This window comes from Hyperolius riggenbachi, chromosome 2, assembly GCF_040937935.1.
Source record: "Hyperolius riggenbachi isolate aHypRig1 chromosome 2, aHypRig1.pri, whole genome shotgun sequence".
Lineage (NCBI taxonomy): Eukaryota > Metazoa > Chordata > Amphibia > Anura > Hyperoliidae > Hyperolius > Hyperolius riggenbachi.
Window position 1 is genome coordinate 297,207,741 of NC_090647.1, and position 14,352 is coordinate 297,222,092.

At 41.4% G+C, this 14,352-nt stretch overlaps 1 protein-coding gene across 1 annotated transcript in view; it reads left to right on the plus strand.

Annotated features, from left to right (window-relative positions):
- CNR2 (cannabinoid receptor 2) overlaps nt 1–14,352 on the plus strand; it is a 134,794-nt gene that overhangs the window by 111,028 nt on the left and 9,414 nt on the right. The window contains exon 2 of the mRNA XM_068265425.1: nt 5,837–5,883. The gene's annotated coding sequence lies outside the window, so the exon portion shown is untranslated. The remainder of the gene's footprint in view (nt 1–5,836; nt 5,884–14,352) is intronic.

The window sequence follows — 14,352 nt, forward strand, 5'->3', positions numbered from 1 at the left end:
TATGTATATAGAGTGGTAAAGAGTACTATATTAGGCATATTTTTAGTACTGAGTCTCAAGCAACCAGAAAGCATACTTATACGGCATCACCTAATTCCCATTGGTGCCGTATAACCGAGGCTCTACTACAATAATAACAGAGATATAAAAGCACTATTCCTATTTTCTACTTCTGTGGATGCCTCTTTGTCTTGTGATTTAACCTTTATCTTTTTCTTAGTTATTCCATGAGAAGTTAGTACATACTGCAGTAAATGCATGTTTACAATCATCCAGCTACAGTTTGTGTAAGCACTGGTGTGAGTATGTTAAGCTTTGATGTGGTTCTGGAGGCTCAAAAGGCATTGGTGGGAACCAGAAAATTCTCATTTTCTCAGTGAAAATGTAAATATATAGAATGTGCCAACAACATGTTCACAGTATGATAAGGAAATGGACTGGCAAAATGTAAGCATACAACAGCGTACATTTATGAGGTTATCCACTGTTGGCTAAAGTAAATGTTCTCTACAATGAAAAAAAATTGCAGCTCAGAGCAGCAGTTTGAAGCTGCATTTTGCAATAAAAAATAAAGTTGAAAGATAAAAATCACAGCAAGATGCCTGTCTCTCACTATTAAACCACAAACAGAGATGTTTTTCATCATGTAGCGAGGTGATGCTCTGATTTCCATGGTATGCAGACTGTGAGCAGACTTCAAACGGAAACTTCTAACCCCCACATTGTAGTTTGTCTTAACCACTTTGCCGTCAGCAAAGTGGCAGCTGCAGGACCAGCGACGCAGTACTGCGTCGCCAGCTGCAGGCTGATTAATCAGGAAGCAGCCGCTCGCGCGAGCGGTTGCTTCCTGTCAATTCACGGCGGGGGGCTCCGTGAATAGCCTGCGGGCCGCCGATGGCGGCTCGCAGGCTAAATGTAAACACAAGCGGAAATAATCCGCTTTGTTTACATTGTACGGCGCTGCTGCGCAGCAGCGCCGTAAGGCAGATCGGCGATCCCCGGCCAATCAGCGGCCGGGGATCGCCGCCATGTGACAGGGGATGTCCTGTCACTGGCTGCACAGGACGGATAGCGTCCTGTGCAGCCCGGATCACCGGGGGGGGAGAGGTAGGAGAGGGAGGGGGTGAATGTCGCCACGGAGGGGGGCTTTGAGGTGCCCCCCCCCCGCAACTAGCCTACACGCAGGAGCGATCAGACCCCCCCTGCACATCATCCCCATAGGGGGGAAAAAAGGGGGGCTATCTGATCGCTCTGCGTGCACCCTGATCTGTGCTGGGGGCTGCAGAGCCCACCCAGCACAGATCACAACAAACAGCGCTGGTCCTTAAGGGGGGGTAAAGGGTGGGTCCTCAAGTGGTTAAAGAACTTAAGCCTCATCTACACGCGTAGATGAGGCTCCGATCCGGCAGCTCGATTAGCCGCCGGATCGCCTCTTCCGCGTCCCCGCTCGCCCGCGCGTGCGCCGGTTTCGATACCCGCTCGTCGTCGCGCCGCTTATCTTCCGCTTCATTCCCTGCCATTGCCCCCTCGCGGGGAACGAGCAGGGAATTGGCGGTAGCAAGATCCGACCTGTCGGATCTTATCAATCAAGCCGCATCCGCGGCTCGATTGATAAGCCACATCGCCGCCTCATCTATGCGTGTAGATGAGGCTTTATACTTAAAGAGATACTGCGACCAATAATTGAACTTTATCGCAATCAGTAGCTGATGCCCCCTTTTACATGAGAAATCTATTCCTTCTCACAAACAGACCATCAGGGGGCGCTGTATGACTGATATTGCGGTGAAACGCCTCCCACAAGAAACTCTGAGTACGTACTCCTGGCAGTTTCCTGTCTATGAACCTTAATGCATTGTGGGAAATAGCTGTTTACGGCCTCTTGCACACTGCAAGCGATTCCGATTCAGATTCCGCTTTTTAATCAGTTTTTACATCCGATTCAGATTCCGATTTGCAGTGTGCAGGGAGCAAACTGCAAATCGGAATCTGAATCGGATGAAAAAACTGATTAAAAAGCGGAATCTGAATCGGAATCACTTGCAGTGTGCAAGAGGCCTACAGCTGTTTCCAACTGCCAAAAAAAGCATGCAGCAGCTACATCACCAGCCAACAGTAAAAATGTCACCATGTAATAAATGTCAGAATGTAAATCAGGGATTTAAAAGATTTTTACAATGGGCAAACACTGACTAAATCATTTATAACATAATTATTGTAAAAATGAAGCACTTTTTTATTACATTATTTTCACTGGAGTTCCTCTTTAAATTGGACCTGAACTTAGGACTTCCTCTCTGTTCTAAAAGATACGCAACAAGATAATAACCTTTAAACAAACAAACATTTCTTTGGTACAGCTGATACAAATCCTAAAATAAATTTGCACTGTTTCTACTTCCTGATTCATGGAAGCAGATATACTGTATTGTTAACAGCCTGTGCTTTCAAATGGGCCTATCTGCCATCTCTGCCATGGCAGTCATGTGACACAGGGGGGAGATCAAATTACAACTTGTGATTAGACAAAAAAGAGGGGGAATTAAACAGGCTAAACTCTATAAATATACATAGGGTGCATTTTTCTATGTTTTCCTTTTGTCCCGTGCAAGAGTTCAAGTCCACTTTAAAGTACATCTTGCTCCTGAAAACATTTTTACAAATAATACAACAGACTGAATACAAGTCCAGATTACCTTTAGTTTTGGTTGGTTCACATTAAGGCCCCTTTTACACTTGCATGGAAAACCTGCGTTCCGTTATCCTGTTTTACCGCAGGGTAATGCAATGACAATGTAAGGCAATATGGTCTAGCACACAACTTGTTGTGCCAGAAGTGCTCGATCCACCACCGAGCCGACACAGGGGCAACAGCATGCTACCGCCAGACTTACGCAGCGGCGGAAGTAATGTAAGTCAATGAGTGATGCATACATTTTAAAAAGGTTGGAGGCAGCATTGCGGTGCACTGCGCGGAACAACGGCATACGACGGGGATCCTCAGAAATCCAAGTGACGTACTTCCTGTCCAGCAGGGAGTACGTCACATGGCGAGGGGCAGCGAGGACACGGCGCCATGCATATGACACTGTCGGTGCACTCTGCCGCAGGGTCATGTGTTTGAGACTTTGTACAGTGCGGTGCGATGCAGCAGAGGCAGGACATCGTACCGCAAAGGCACACCACAAGTGTAAACGTGTGTTTCGAACTGCAAGTGTATTATTTATTTATTTAAGTATTTATATAGTGCTGACATATTACGCAGCGCTGTACAGAGTATATTGTCTTGTCACTTGTCATGCCTTTTCCCATAGGGAAGACATCAACATTTCCACTAATGTGTTTGTTTGCATTTCAAATTCAAATGACAGTGGGCCTCAGTGAAATCAATACACAAATGCATAGAAAAACAAACAGCAAAAACACATGCATTTTTCAGTGCATTTTTTTTTTTGGTCTGTAAAAACTTATAGTTTATGCAGGAGTGAATGGCTAAATAAGATGAATGGGCACTTACTGTTTACATTAAAGAGAATCTGTATTGTTAAAATCGCTCAAAAGTAAACATACCAGTGCGTTAGGGGACATCTCCTATTACCCTCTGTCACAATTTCGCCGCTCCTCGCCGCATTCAAAGTGGTTAAAAACAGTTTTAAAAAGTTTGTTTATAAACAAACAAAATGGCCACCAAAACAGGAAGTAGGTTGATGTACAGTATGTCCACACAGAAAAATACATCCATACACAAGCAGGCTGTATACACCCTTCCTTTTGAATCTCAAGAGATCATTTGTGTGTTTCTTTCTCCCTGCAGTTCTCATGCACTGAAGTTTCAGGCTGCTCTTTTCTTCCTGCAAACAGCTTTGCACTTGTTTGTAATTCCTCAGTATGTGAAAGCCCAGCCAGCTCAGAGGACGATTTATCCAGCTTGTAAAAGATAAGAGAGAAGAGAGAAGCTGCCCTAATCTAAATAATACACAGGCAGTGTGCATAGAGGGGCCTGGAAGGGGGAGCTCATAGCAGAACCACAACACTGAAGAACTTGGCAGCCTTCCAGACACAGGCCGACAAGTCTGACAGGGGAAAGATACATTGATTTATTACAGAGACTGTGATAGAAAGTGCTGCAGTTAGCCAAAACACATTAGAATAGCTTTTGGAACTTGTAGGATGATAAAAAACAGGATGCAATTTTTGTTACGGAGTCTCTTTAAATCAGCAGAAGACAGGTGCATGCTTTCCTTGTATAAACAAAGAAGTGATAAGGAGCTGCTTCTGTGTTAACTCTTTCAGATGATAGGTTCATGGGAAGCAGGAAATTTGGGCGCATGAGGCAGGTGGACAAAAAGGGCGCCGCCATAGACTCCCATATTAAATATCATTTAATAGGCGCCGAACAGGAAAAAAGGGCGCCTGTGCTAATTTATGTTTTCAAACTGCATACGTGATTATTAATGTTTCCCAACTTTGCCGGTGACCAGTAACGTTTACACATAAAATAATACATATTTATAGTTTTGAGTTAAATTGTAATGTAATATTTAAATAATCACTTTTCATAAGTCATTATTTTCAGCATATAAAGCCATCAACAAATAAATCGTAATATACTTTTTTATTTTTTATTAACACTCTGTAAAACATTAATGTCCACCAAATAAACTGCGCAACAACAAAATCATAATATATCGTTTTTCACACTTAATACTTATAAAACACTATAATCCATCTGATAAACCGAGCAATAGCTAAATCTGACGAATAATGGTTACAAACATACTAAACATATCTATCGTATTTAACTAAAACGTTATTGAAAATGTGATCACTTACTTTTTGTCAAACATTATTATCCACATAATCAAGCGATCAGTAAGTACATTGTAATATATTTTTTACAGTCACTATATGTAAAACATTATTATTCACACAATAAAGCAATCACTAAGGGGGGATTTAGGGTTGGGCACCACCAGGGGGGGATTTAGGGTTAGGCACCACCACGGTGGTCTTAGGGTTAGGCACCACCAGGGGGAGTCTTAGGGTAAGGCACCACCAGGGGAGTCTTAGGGGTAGGCACCATCAGGGGAGATTTAGGGTTAGGCACCACCAGGGGGGTCTTAGGGTTAGGCACCACCAGGGGAGATTTAGGGTTAGGCACCACCAAGGTCCAAGGCACCACCAAGGTCCAAGGGTTAGGGATAGGTAGAGGGAGGGTTCTGTGTGAGAATAGGGTTAGGTTTAGTTGTAGTAAAATGTTAGTAATATTTAGTAATGTTTTAGTACAGTTATTACGAACGTAATTACATTTTTTTTATGATTTTTATTTTTTGAAATATGTGAATTAAGTTTTAATCTGTACTTCTTAAAGGTTTATCAATTTTATAATAAAAATTGTTACAAAATATCGTTTCAAAAAATGTATAGTAGTATAAAATGTAAAGATATGTTTTTGGATCTTGATCTGGTTAAATCATAAAAAACAAAAAAAACTAAAATAAAACAGTACTTAAACATCGTTTATGTAAAATCCGTTTAAAAATCATAATAATTATAATCATCATTGTGAATATACAAACGTTATTGTAATTTTCTTTCTGTAATTACAGGGAATAGCGTTTTACCAATACAACATTTCATAGACATTATTTAATGATTTGAATATGTAAAACATTATTGTAAACAAAATATTAAAATGTTTTATAAACGATATTTCAGATTAACGTTTACACCAGGCGCCCTTTGTTCCCGACGCCCTTTTTGCATGTACGCGGTTCATGTACCTACACACAGCAGACTAAAAACTTTGTGGATTTTCCCTGTTCTCTGCACATAGGTGACATCACCAGCAAGATGCCAGTTCCCATGCAGGAAACAATATAGGTAGGAGAAATTATCTATGGGAAAGAAGTATGAGTGGTAACAATGTGGAAAATTAAGATAGGGTAAGGTCGGAGGCGCCCGTGACAAGTAACTACTGTATTGTACAATTAGATAAATAATGGCTAACAGCCAAGCTGGTAGTAATACATAAAGGATGGTCCTACCTTAAATGAAGCAGTCCATCCACTAAAAGGTATAAAGAAAGTTTAGCTTTATTGGGCACTTTAAATGTGACAACGCGTTTCGCGGAACAACCGCTTCCTCAGGTCGAGTGATGTGCCCTAAGAGACATATATACACACACAAAGCACTTAGGATAGTATACAATCTTACCTATATCAATAAAAACATATGTATATAAAGTAAAAAGGAAAAAAGAACATGATATCTGTATATTTACAATTATGTATCGCTGGTCGATCAGACAATTGTATTAGATAAAACTGGTGTAGCCCTATCAATGTAATCTAAATCAAAAAATTCATTTAACAATCCTAAAAGGACATGTATATGTAAGTAGCGAAACCATACATATGGAGTTATCCACACGGATACCCCAATTAACCAAATAGCGGTGATTCTTTTAGAAAGGTGTAATACTGCTTCATGGCATTGATAAATTAGGAAATAGAACATTTTTTATAAAAAGTCCAGGTTGCACTAATAAGTAACGACCAATAGTGTTTAGGTTAATAGAATGCATAGGTAAATGCTAGGGCTTACCTCCAGGTAGAAGGGTAACTATCTCGGGCGCCTGTGTATAACGGCGCTCGTGTCCTAGGGATTTAAATAGATACAGGTTACTTCCTGGTAGCTGTTGGGAAGGTTGCGTAGCGTAGCCGCGTGGCGTATGGCGTACAACGTCATCGCGTTACAGTGGCGCGTGACGTCATTGAATGGGTAGCGGCCACTCGCTCCGAGCGGGGAGCGAGCAGGGGCGTGATCAGGAAGTATCTCCCCGTTGCCCAGCAACGGAAAGACAGGCTGGGAAATGGGTCTCCACCCCCCAGTTCTGGAGGTCCGAGTTACTCCAACAGTATCCTCCATTTTATTGGAGCCGCAGGGAGCGTCCATCTATTTCAAAAGATATATGCTCAGTCAATTAACATTTCCCTAGAAAGTTCTCAACACGTGACCTGACTAACATAGCCTTGTACATACAGAAATAAAATTAAGATACAGTAGTACATATTAATAGATACAGAATATATATATATATATATACATACCGTATACATATATATAAAAAAAAAATATATATATATAGAAAAAGTATATAAAAAATATAAAAGCATAAAAAGAGATTTAAGAATACATATATATGCGCGCGTATATACACATACATACAAGACATATATACATGCATATACGCCACACCACATATACACACATAGGGCTAAAAAGTCACAAGAGGCCAAAACCTCCATAGTGCTATATTCTTAAAAGCAACCTAGTACATTTAATTTAGTGGTGCCACAAGGGGTCATAGATTATTTCAGAACGGTGCACCGAAACCTGTGGAGAACAGTAGAGGGGTGGTTATATAAACTGTTTATCCTAATTCTTAACACTAGATTTCTATTATGTATGTGTTATGTATGGATAGGGGGGCCTATCGGAGGTCCTATGTAAAAGTAGCCGATCTATTTATTATGATCATATCAGAACAATAGTATGCCACTAACAAAAAATGTTTTAGAGATTATGTTCAAGGCAGATGTTTAGCCCCTCCGGTTGCAGGGTGCCTAATTTAAAGATCCAGTACATCTCCCTACTTCTAAGTTTCCCAGCTCTGTTGTGGATTGTTTCTGGGATTTGTTCAATTGGACAGATGGTAGTGTCTTCCTGGTTGCAATTATGTAAGATTTTGTAATGTCTCGAGAGGCCGTGTTTTAGGTAGCCCCTCAAAATATTCCTCCTGTGCTGTCCCCATCGTGTGCGGAGCTGTTGGGTAGTACGTCCCACATATTGTAGTCCGCATGGACATGTTATTAGATATATAACAAAATTACTCGAGCAGTCCATATTTTGATGTATCGGGTGAATTATTCGCGTTGTTCTAGAACAGAAGTTTGTAGCCTGTTGGCAGATTTTTTCACAGCATAGGCATCTTGGTTGCCTACACTGGCTAACCACACTCCGTTTTTGACTAACTGTCTGTACTTCTTCTGTGTTCTGTTTTTTGGTGTTAGTAATCCGACTGGGAGCCAGTATATTTTTTAGTGTTTTGGCCCTACGGTAGATTACTCTTGGCTTTTTTCTGAGGTCGGCTTTGAGTAGGGGGTCCATTTGTAGAAGTGGCCATGCTTTTTCTAGTACCTCTTTAATCACTTGATGTTGGCTAGAGAACCTTGTGATAAAGCTTATTTCGTTTTTTCCTTCTTTAGTACTGGTATTTTTCCCTGTATGTACCAGGGAGTTTCTATCGGTGCATCTGGCCTTCCTCTTTGCTTCATTAATCAGTTTCCTAGGATAATGTCTGGCGGCGAATTTGTTGGTGAGGACCTTGGCTTGTTTGTCGAAGGTTTTGGTGTCACTACAATTCTTCCGAATCCTAAGAAACTGTCCATATGGAATATTCTTCTTCCAGGGTTTATGATGACTGCTTTTGTAATGAATATATGAATTAGCATCAACGGACTTAAAGAAATTCTTTGATTTAATTGTTGATCCGTCATGATACAGCGTTAGATCTAGGTATTCAATTTGACTACTATTGTAATTAGAGGTAAAAGCAAGGCCCCAGTCATTGCTATTCAGATATTTACAGAAACTTTTTATTGAGTCTTCATCTCCATCCCAGATGAAGATAAGATCATCGATGAATCTTCTGTACATTATTATATTGGAGGTGAAGGGGTTGTTGTGGCCCAATAGACGTTCCTCAAATAGTCCCATCGTGAGGTTAGCTCAGAAAAAAGCCAAGAGTAATCTACCGTAGGGCCAAAACACTAAAAAATATACTGGCTCCCAGTTGGATTACTAACACCAAAAAACAGAACACAGAAGAAGTACAGACAGTTAGTCAAAAACGGAGTGTGGTTAGCCAGTGTAGGCAACCAAGATGCCTATGCTGTGTGAAAAAATCTGCCAACAGGCTACAAACTTCTGTTCTAGAACAACGCGAATAATTCACCCGATACATCAAAATATGGACTGCTCGAGTAATTTTGTTATATATCTAATAACATGTCCATGCGGACTACAATATGTGGGACGTACTACCCAACAGCTCCGCACACGATGGGGACAGCACAGGAGGAATATTTTGAGGGGCTACCTAAAACACGGCCTCTCGAGACATTACAAAATCTTACATAATTGCAACCAGGAAGACACTACCATCTGTCCAATTGAACAAATCCCAGAAACAATCCACAACAGAGCTGGGAAACTTAGAAGTAGGGAGATGTACTGGATCTTTAAATTAGGCACCCTGCAACCGGAGGGGCTAAACATCTGCCTTGAACATAATCTCTAAAACATTTTTTGTTAGTGGCATACTATTGTTCTGATATGATCATAATAAATAGATCGGCTACTTTTACATAGGACCTCCGATAGGCCCCCCTATCCATACATAACACATACATAATAGAAATCTAGTGTTAAGAATTAGGATAAACAGTTTATATAACCACCCCTCTACTGTTCTCCACAGGTTTCGGTGCACCGTTCTGAAATAATCTATGACCCCTTGTGGCACCACTAAATTAAATGTACTAGGTTGCTTTTAAGAATATAGCACTATGGAGGTTTTGGCCTCTTGTGACTTTTTAGCCCTATGTGTGTATATGTGGTGTGGCGTATATGCATGTATATATGTCTTGTATGTATGTATGTGTATATACGCGCGCATATATATGTATTCTTAAATCTCTTTTTATGCTTTTATATTTTTTATATACTTTTTCTATATATATATATATATTTTTTTTTATATATATGTATACGGTATGTATATATATATATATATATATATATATATATATATATATATATATATATATATATATATATATATATTCTGTATCTATTAATATGTACTACTGTATCTTAATTTTATTTCTGTATGTACAAGGCTATGTTAGTCAGGTCACGTGTTGAGAACTTTCTAGGGAAATGTTAATTGACTGAGCATATATCTTTTGAAATAGATGGACGCTCCCTGCGGCTCCAATAAAATGGAGGATACTGTTGGAGTAACTCGGACCTCCAGAACTGGGGGGTGGAGACCCGTTTCCCAGCCTGTCTTTCCGTTGCTGGGCAACGGGGAGATACTTCCTGATCACGCCCCTGCTCGCTCCCCGCTCGGAGCGAGTGGCCGCTACCCATTCAATGACGTCACGCGCCACTGTAACGCGATGACGTTGTACGCCATACGCCACGCGGCTACGCTACGCAACCTTCCCAACAGCTACCAGGAAGTAACCTGTATCTATTTAAATCCCTAGGACACGAGCGCCGTTATACACAGGCGCCCGAGATAGTTACCCTTCTACCTGGAGGTAAGCCCTAGCATTTACATATGCATTCTATTAACCTAAACACTATTGGTCGTTACTTATTAGTGCAACCTGGACTTTTTATAAAAAATGTTCTATTTCCTAATTTATCAATGCCATGAAGCAGTATTACACCTTTCTAAAAGAATCACCGCTATTTGGTTAATTGGGGTATCCGTGTGGATAACTCCATATGTATGGTTTCGCTACTTACATATACATGTCCTTTTAGGATTGTTAAATGAATTTTTTGATTTAGATTACATTGATAGGGCTACACCAGTTTTATCTAATACAATTGTCTGATCGACCAGCGATACATAATTGTAAATATACAGATATCATGTTCTTTTTTCCTTTTTACTTTATATACATATGTTTTTATTGATATAGGTAAGATTGTATACTATCCTAAGTGCTTTGTGTGTGTATATATGTCTCTTAGGGCACATCACTCGACCTGAGGAAGCGGTTGTTCCGCGAAACGCGTTGTCACATTTAAAGTGCCCAATAAAGCTAAACTTTCTTTATACCTTTTAGTGGATGGACTGCTTCATTTAAGGTAGGACCATCGATCCTTTATGTATTACTACCAGCTTGGCTGTTAGCCATTATTTATCTAATTGTACAATACAGTAGTTACTTGTCACGGGCACCTCCGACCTTACCCTATCTGACATTATACCCCTACCCGGGGTTACCACTTTGGCAAGTGGACTTTTTGAAGGAGCAGCGACCTTCCAAGGACAAGGCCGAGCAGGGACGGTACTTCCCTGCATGCACATCAAGTGGTTGCCTGTTTCGCAACCCAATTTTGTGAGTATAACTGTACAAGAATTTTATTGATAAAACCATCTAAAACTCACAATATTGCACTAGATCGGGCTCCTGGTTCTTCCTCCCGCCCCTTTTTCTACCTTATCACAGTTGCACCAATGTGGACAATTAAGGCTTACTCCACAAAATGCAGATTGTTACATTTACTGTATTTATGCCTTTAGTAACAGTTTCCTGTAAGTGTGGCTAAAACAAGGTAATGAAAATTAGTAAACTAATAAAATTGCATTATTGGTTTCAATCAAGCTGACAAGATTCCTCAAGCGAAATGGAAAAAGATTTCAAGCAACTCCAGAGGGACCCTGATGTCTGTAAGGTTTAAAGTAGAACTGTCAGGCATAACATTAAAAAAAAAATATTTTTATCTGGTAAACAAGTAATAAGGATGCTAACCAGGCAAGCCAAAAGTTAAAATCACTATTACTTTTCTTGTTGATAAATGATCATTCCCCAGTTTACCTGATTCTTATTTGGTACACACAAAATTTGGTACGCAAAAAGGAAGTAGCAGGGTATGCTGGGTTGTCCCTTTTTTTGCGTCTCTATTTCCCCTGCAGCCTGATTAACTGAAGCCTCTTTCCCTCCTGTTTTCCTCTCCCACACCTCTCTTCCTCTCTGATCGGCCAATATTTCTCATGCTGAGACAATGCACTTTCTATAGTGAAGGGCAGGTAAATCAGGCAGAGGAAATTAAGGGAGGAAATGACATCAGGATTGGCTTCAAAATAGCCACAGTTAATATGGGAAATGCTAAGAAGGATTTTCTCTTTTTTTTTACTGTAGAACAGTGCTGTCCAACTTCACGGGCATGGAGGGCCATTTTTTTTTCATACCCCATGGTGAAGGGCCGAAGGTTCTTGCTAGAGCCGCAGACCCCCCCAGGGAAAAAAATGCAATTAAAGGACAATTGGCAGCACTTTCCACAAAATGCAATTTAGGTTTTGGTGAAGTTGCCGAGCTGAAAAATGGGTGTGGCCATGGACCAGAATGTGGGTGTGGCCACGGGTGGAGACAAATTTACATATACTTAGCAATGTGGGACATTAGATTAGGACAGTGGTGGCGAACCTTTTGGAGGTCGAGTGCCCAAACTGCAACCCAAAAGTCACTTCAATTTAATTTAAACTACATATAAACGTTTTAACTCATACATGAACATTATGGAAAATTCAAGTTGAAAATAAACTCTGAAGATAAACAATTTCATCCATCCTACTCCTGAAAAATGTATTTTTTTTAGAACCTCCCAGTTTTATTTTCCGTTTTAAAAAGCTAAAAAAGTAGGTTATTAATTATTATGCTATTGTCTCATGATGAGGATTCAGCTTTTCCATAGTCTCGCAGTTTGCAATCATGTGTCCCCCAACAAGACAAATTCAGCAATCATGAGGCCCCCAACAAATCATGAGGCCCCCAACAAGACACATTCAGCAATCATGAGGCCCCCAACAAGACAAACTTAGCAATCATGAGGCCCCCAACAAATCATGAGGCTCCCAACAAGACACATTCAGCAATCTTGAGGCCCCCAACAGGACAAATTCAGCAATCGTGATGCCCCCAACAAATCATGAGGCCCCCAACAAGACAAATTCAGCAGTCATGAGGCACATAAATAGACAGCATTTCACATAAATAGGCAGTTTTCCCCCTTAATATGGTAGACACCTCTCACCTGGCTTCTGTATTCTCCTCTACTGGCTGCTGTGCCTGGCTGGCAATAGTGTTTTTGGCCAGATTGGTGATGTGTGGGCTGAAAGGCCTTGCGGTGCTGCTGTGGCCGGGCTGGCGGTGATGCTGTGGTGTGGCCGGATGAGGTAGTGACAGGTGCCCCCCCCCACCCAGTTAGATAGTGACAGGTGCGTAACCCCCCCCCCATAAGATATTGACAGGTGCCCTCCCCAGTTAGATAGTGACAGGTGTCCCCCTAGTTAGATAGTGACAGGTGTCCCAGCAGTTAGATAGTGACAGGTGTCCCCCCAGTTAGATAGTGACAGGTGTCCCCGCTGCCGCTGCTTCACAGCTCAGACCTCACAGATCGCGGCGACTGAAGCAAGCAGAGCGCGCGCATGTCACCTGCGCGGCAGAACGTCACATGCGGAAGTGACTAATGATGTCACTTCCGCATGTGACGTACTCCGTGCGGGTACCATGCGCACTCTGTTTGCCTCAGTCGCCGTGATCTGTGTGGTCTGAGCTGTGAGGCAGCGGGGACACAGGAGAGGCCACACAAGAGGGAGCAGGCATGGCGCCCATAGCGCAAGCCATGCCTGCATCTCGGGGAGACGAGCGGCCCGCAACAGGAGGCCTGGCGGGCCGGATGCGGCCCGTGGGCCGCCAGTTGAACAGCGCTGCTGTAGAAAAATCACTAAAATCAAAACGTGGACAGTGCAATACATATGTACGGTAAGTAGAGCAAGTATTTATCTACTTATATATGTGTTTTTTTCTGAGATAGTATGGCTGACAGCTCCTCTTTAAAGAGACTTCAACTTGTAATGACCAAACAAACAGAAAAAGGAGGCAGCACACAGAGGACTTTGATATAAAGCCAAGTGTGTTGCAGTACAGACGATTACACTACATGTTTTGGGCATCTGGCTTTCATTAGATCCTTTTTCTTTGTTTATTTCGACATTTTCCTGATCAAGTGTGGTGTGCTTGATCTGAGGGTGGCACCACCTGTAATCCTCTGTTGAGTGGAGTTGAATTGAGGCAGTTTGCTTGGAGCTATACTGGAATTTCAATTTGCAATGAGTTCCACTGTCAGACCACACACCAAAAAATGATGTAACCAGTGTTTATTCAAAGCAAGGGAAAAAGTGGCATAAATAGGACAAAGGCAGACTGAAACAAAACAATGCAGCCACTTCATAAATAACCCACAAGGACAACATAACAAATAAACAAGCAAGCAAGCAAGTATGTTAATGTGAAAATAGATAACTAATAAAAAAAAAGTTGTGTGCACCTGGGCCAGGGCCACTTATCCAATATCCAGTCACCAGAATGCAGAAGCTTTCCTACTGTATTTTGGCAAGTCACGCATTCTTTATAAGCATGTTCCATAGTCCTCATGTTTTCTGCACAGTTAGTACAGAACCGCCAGTTTTCTAGCTAGCACTTT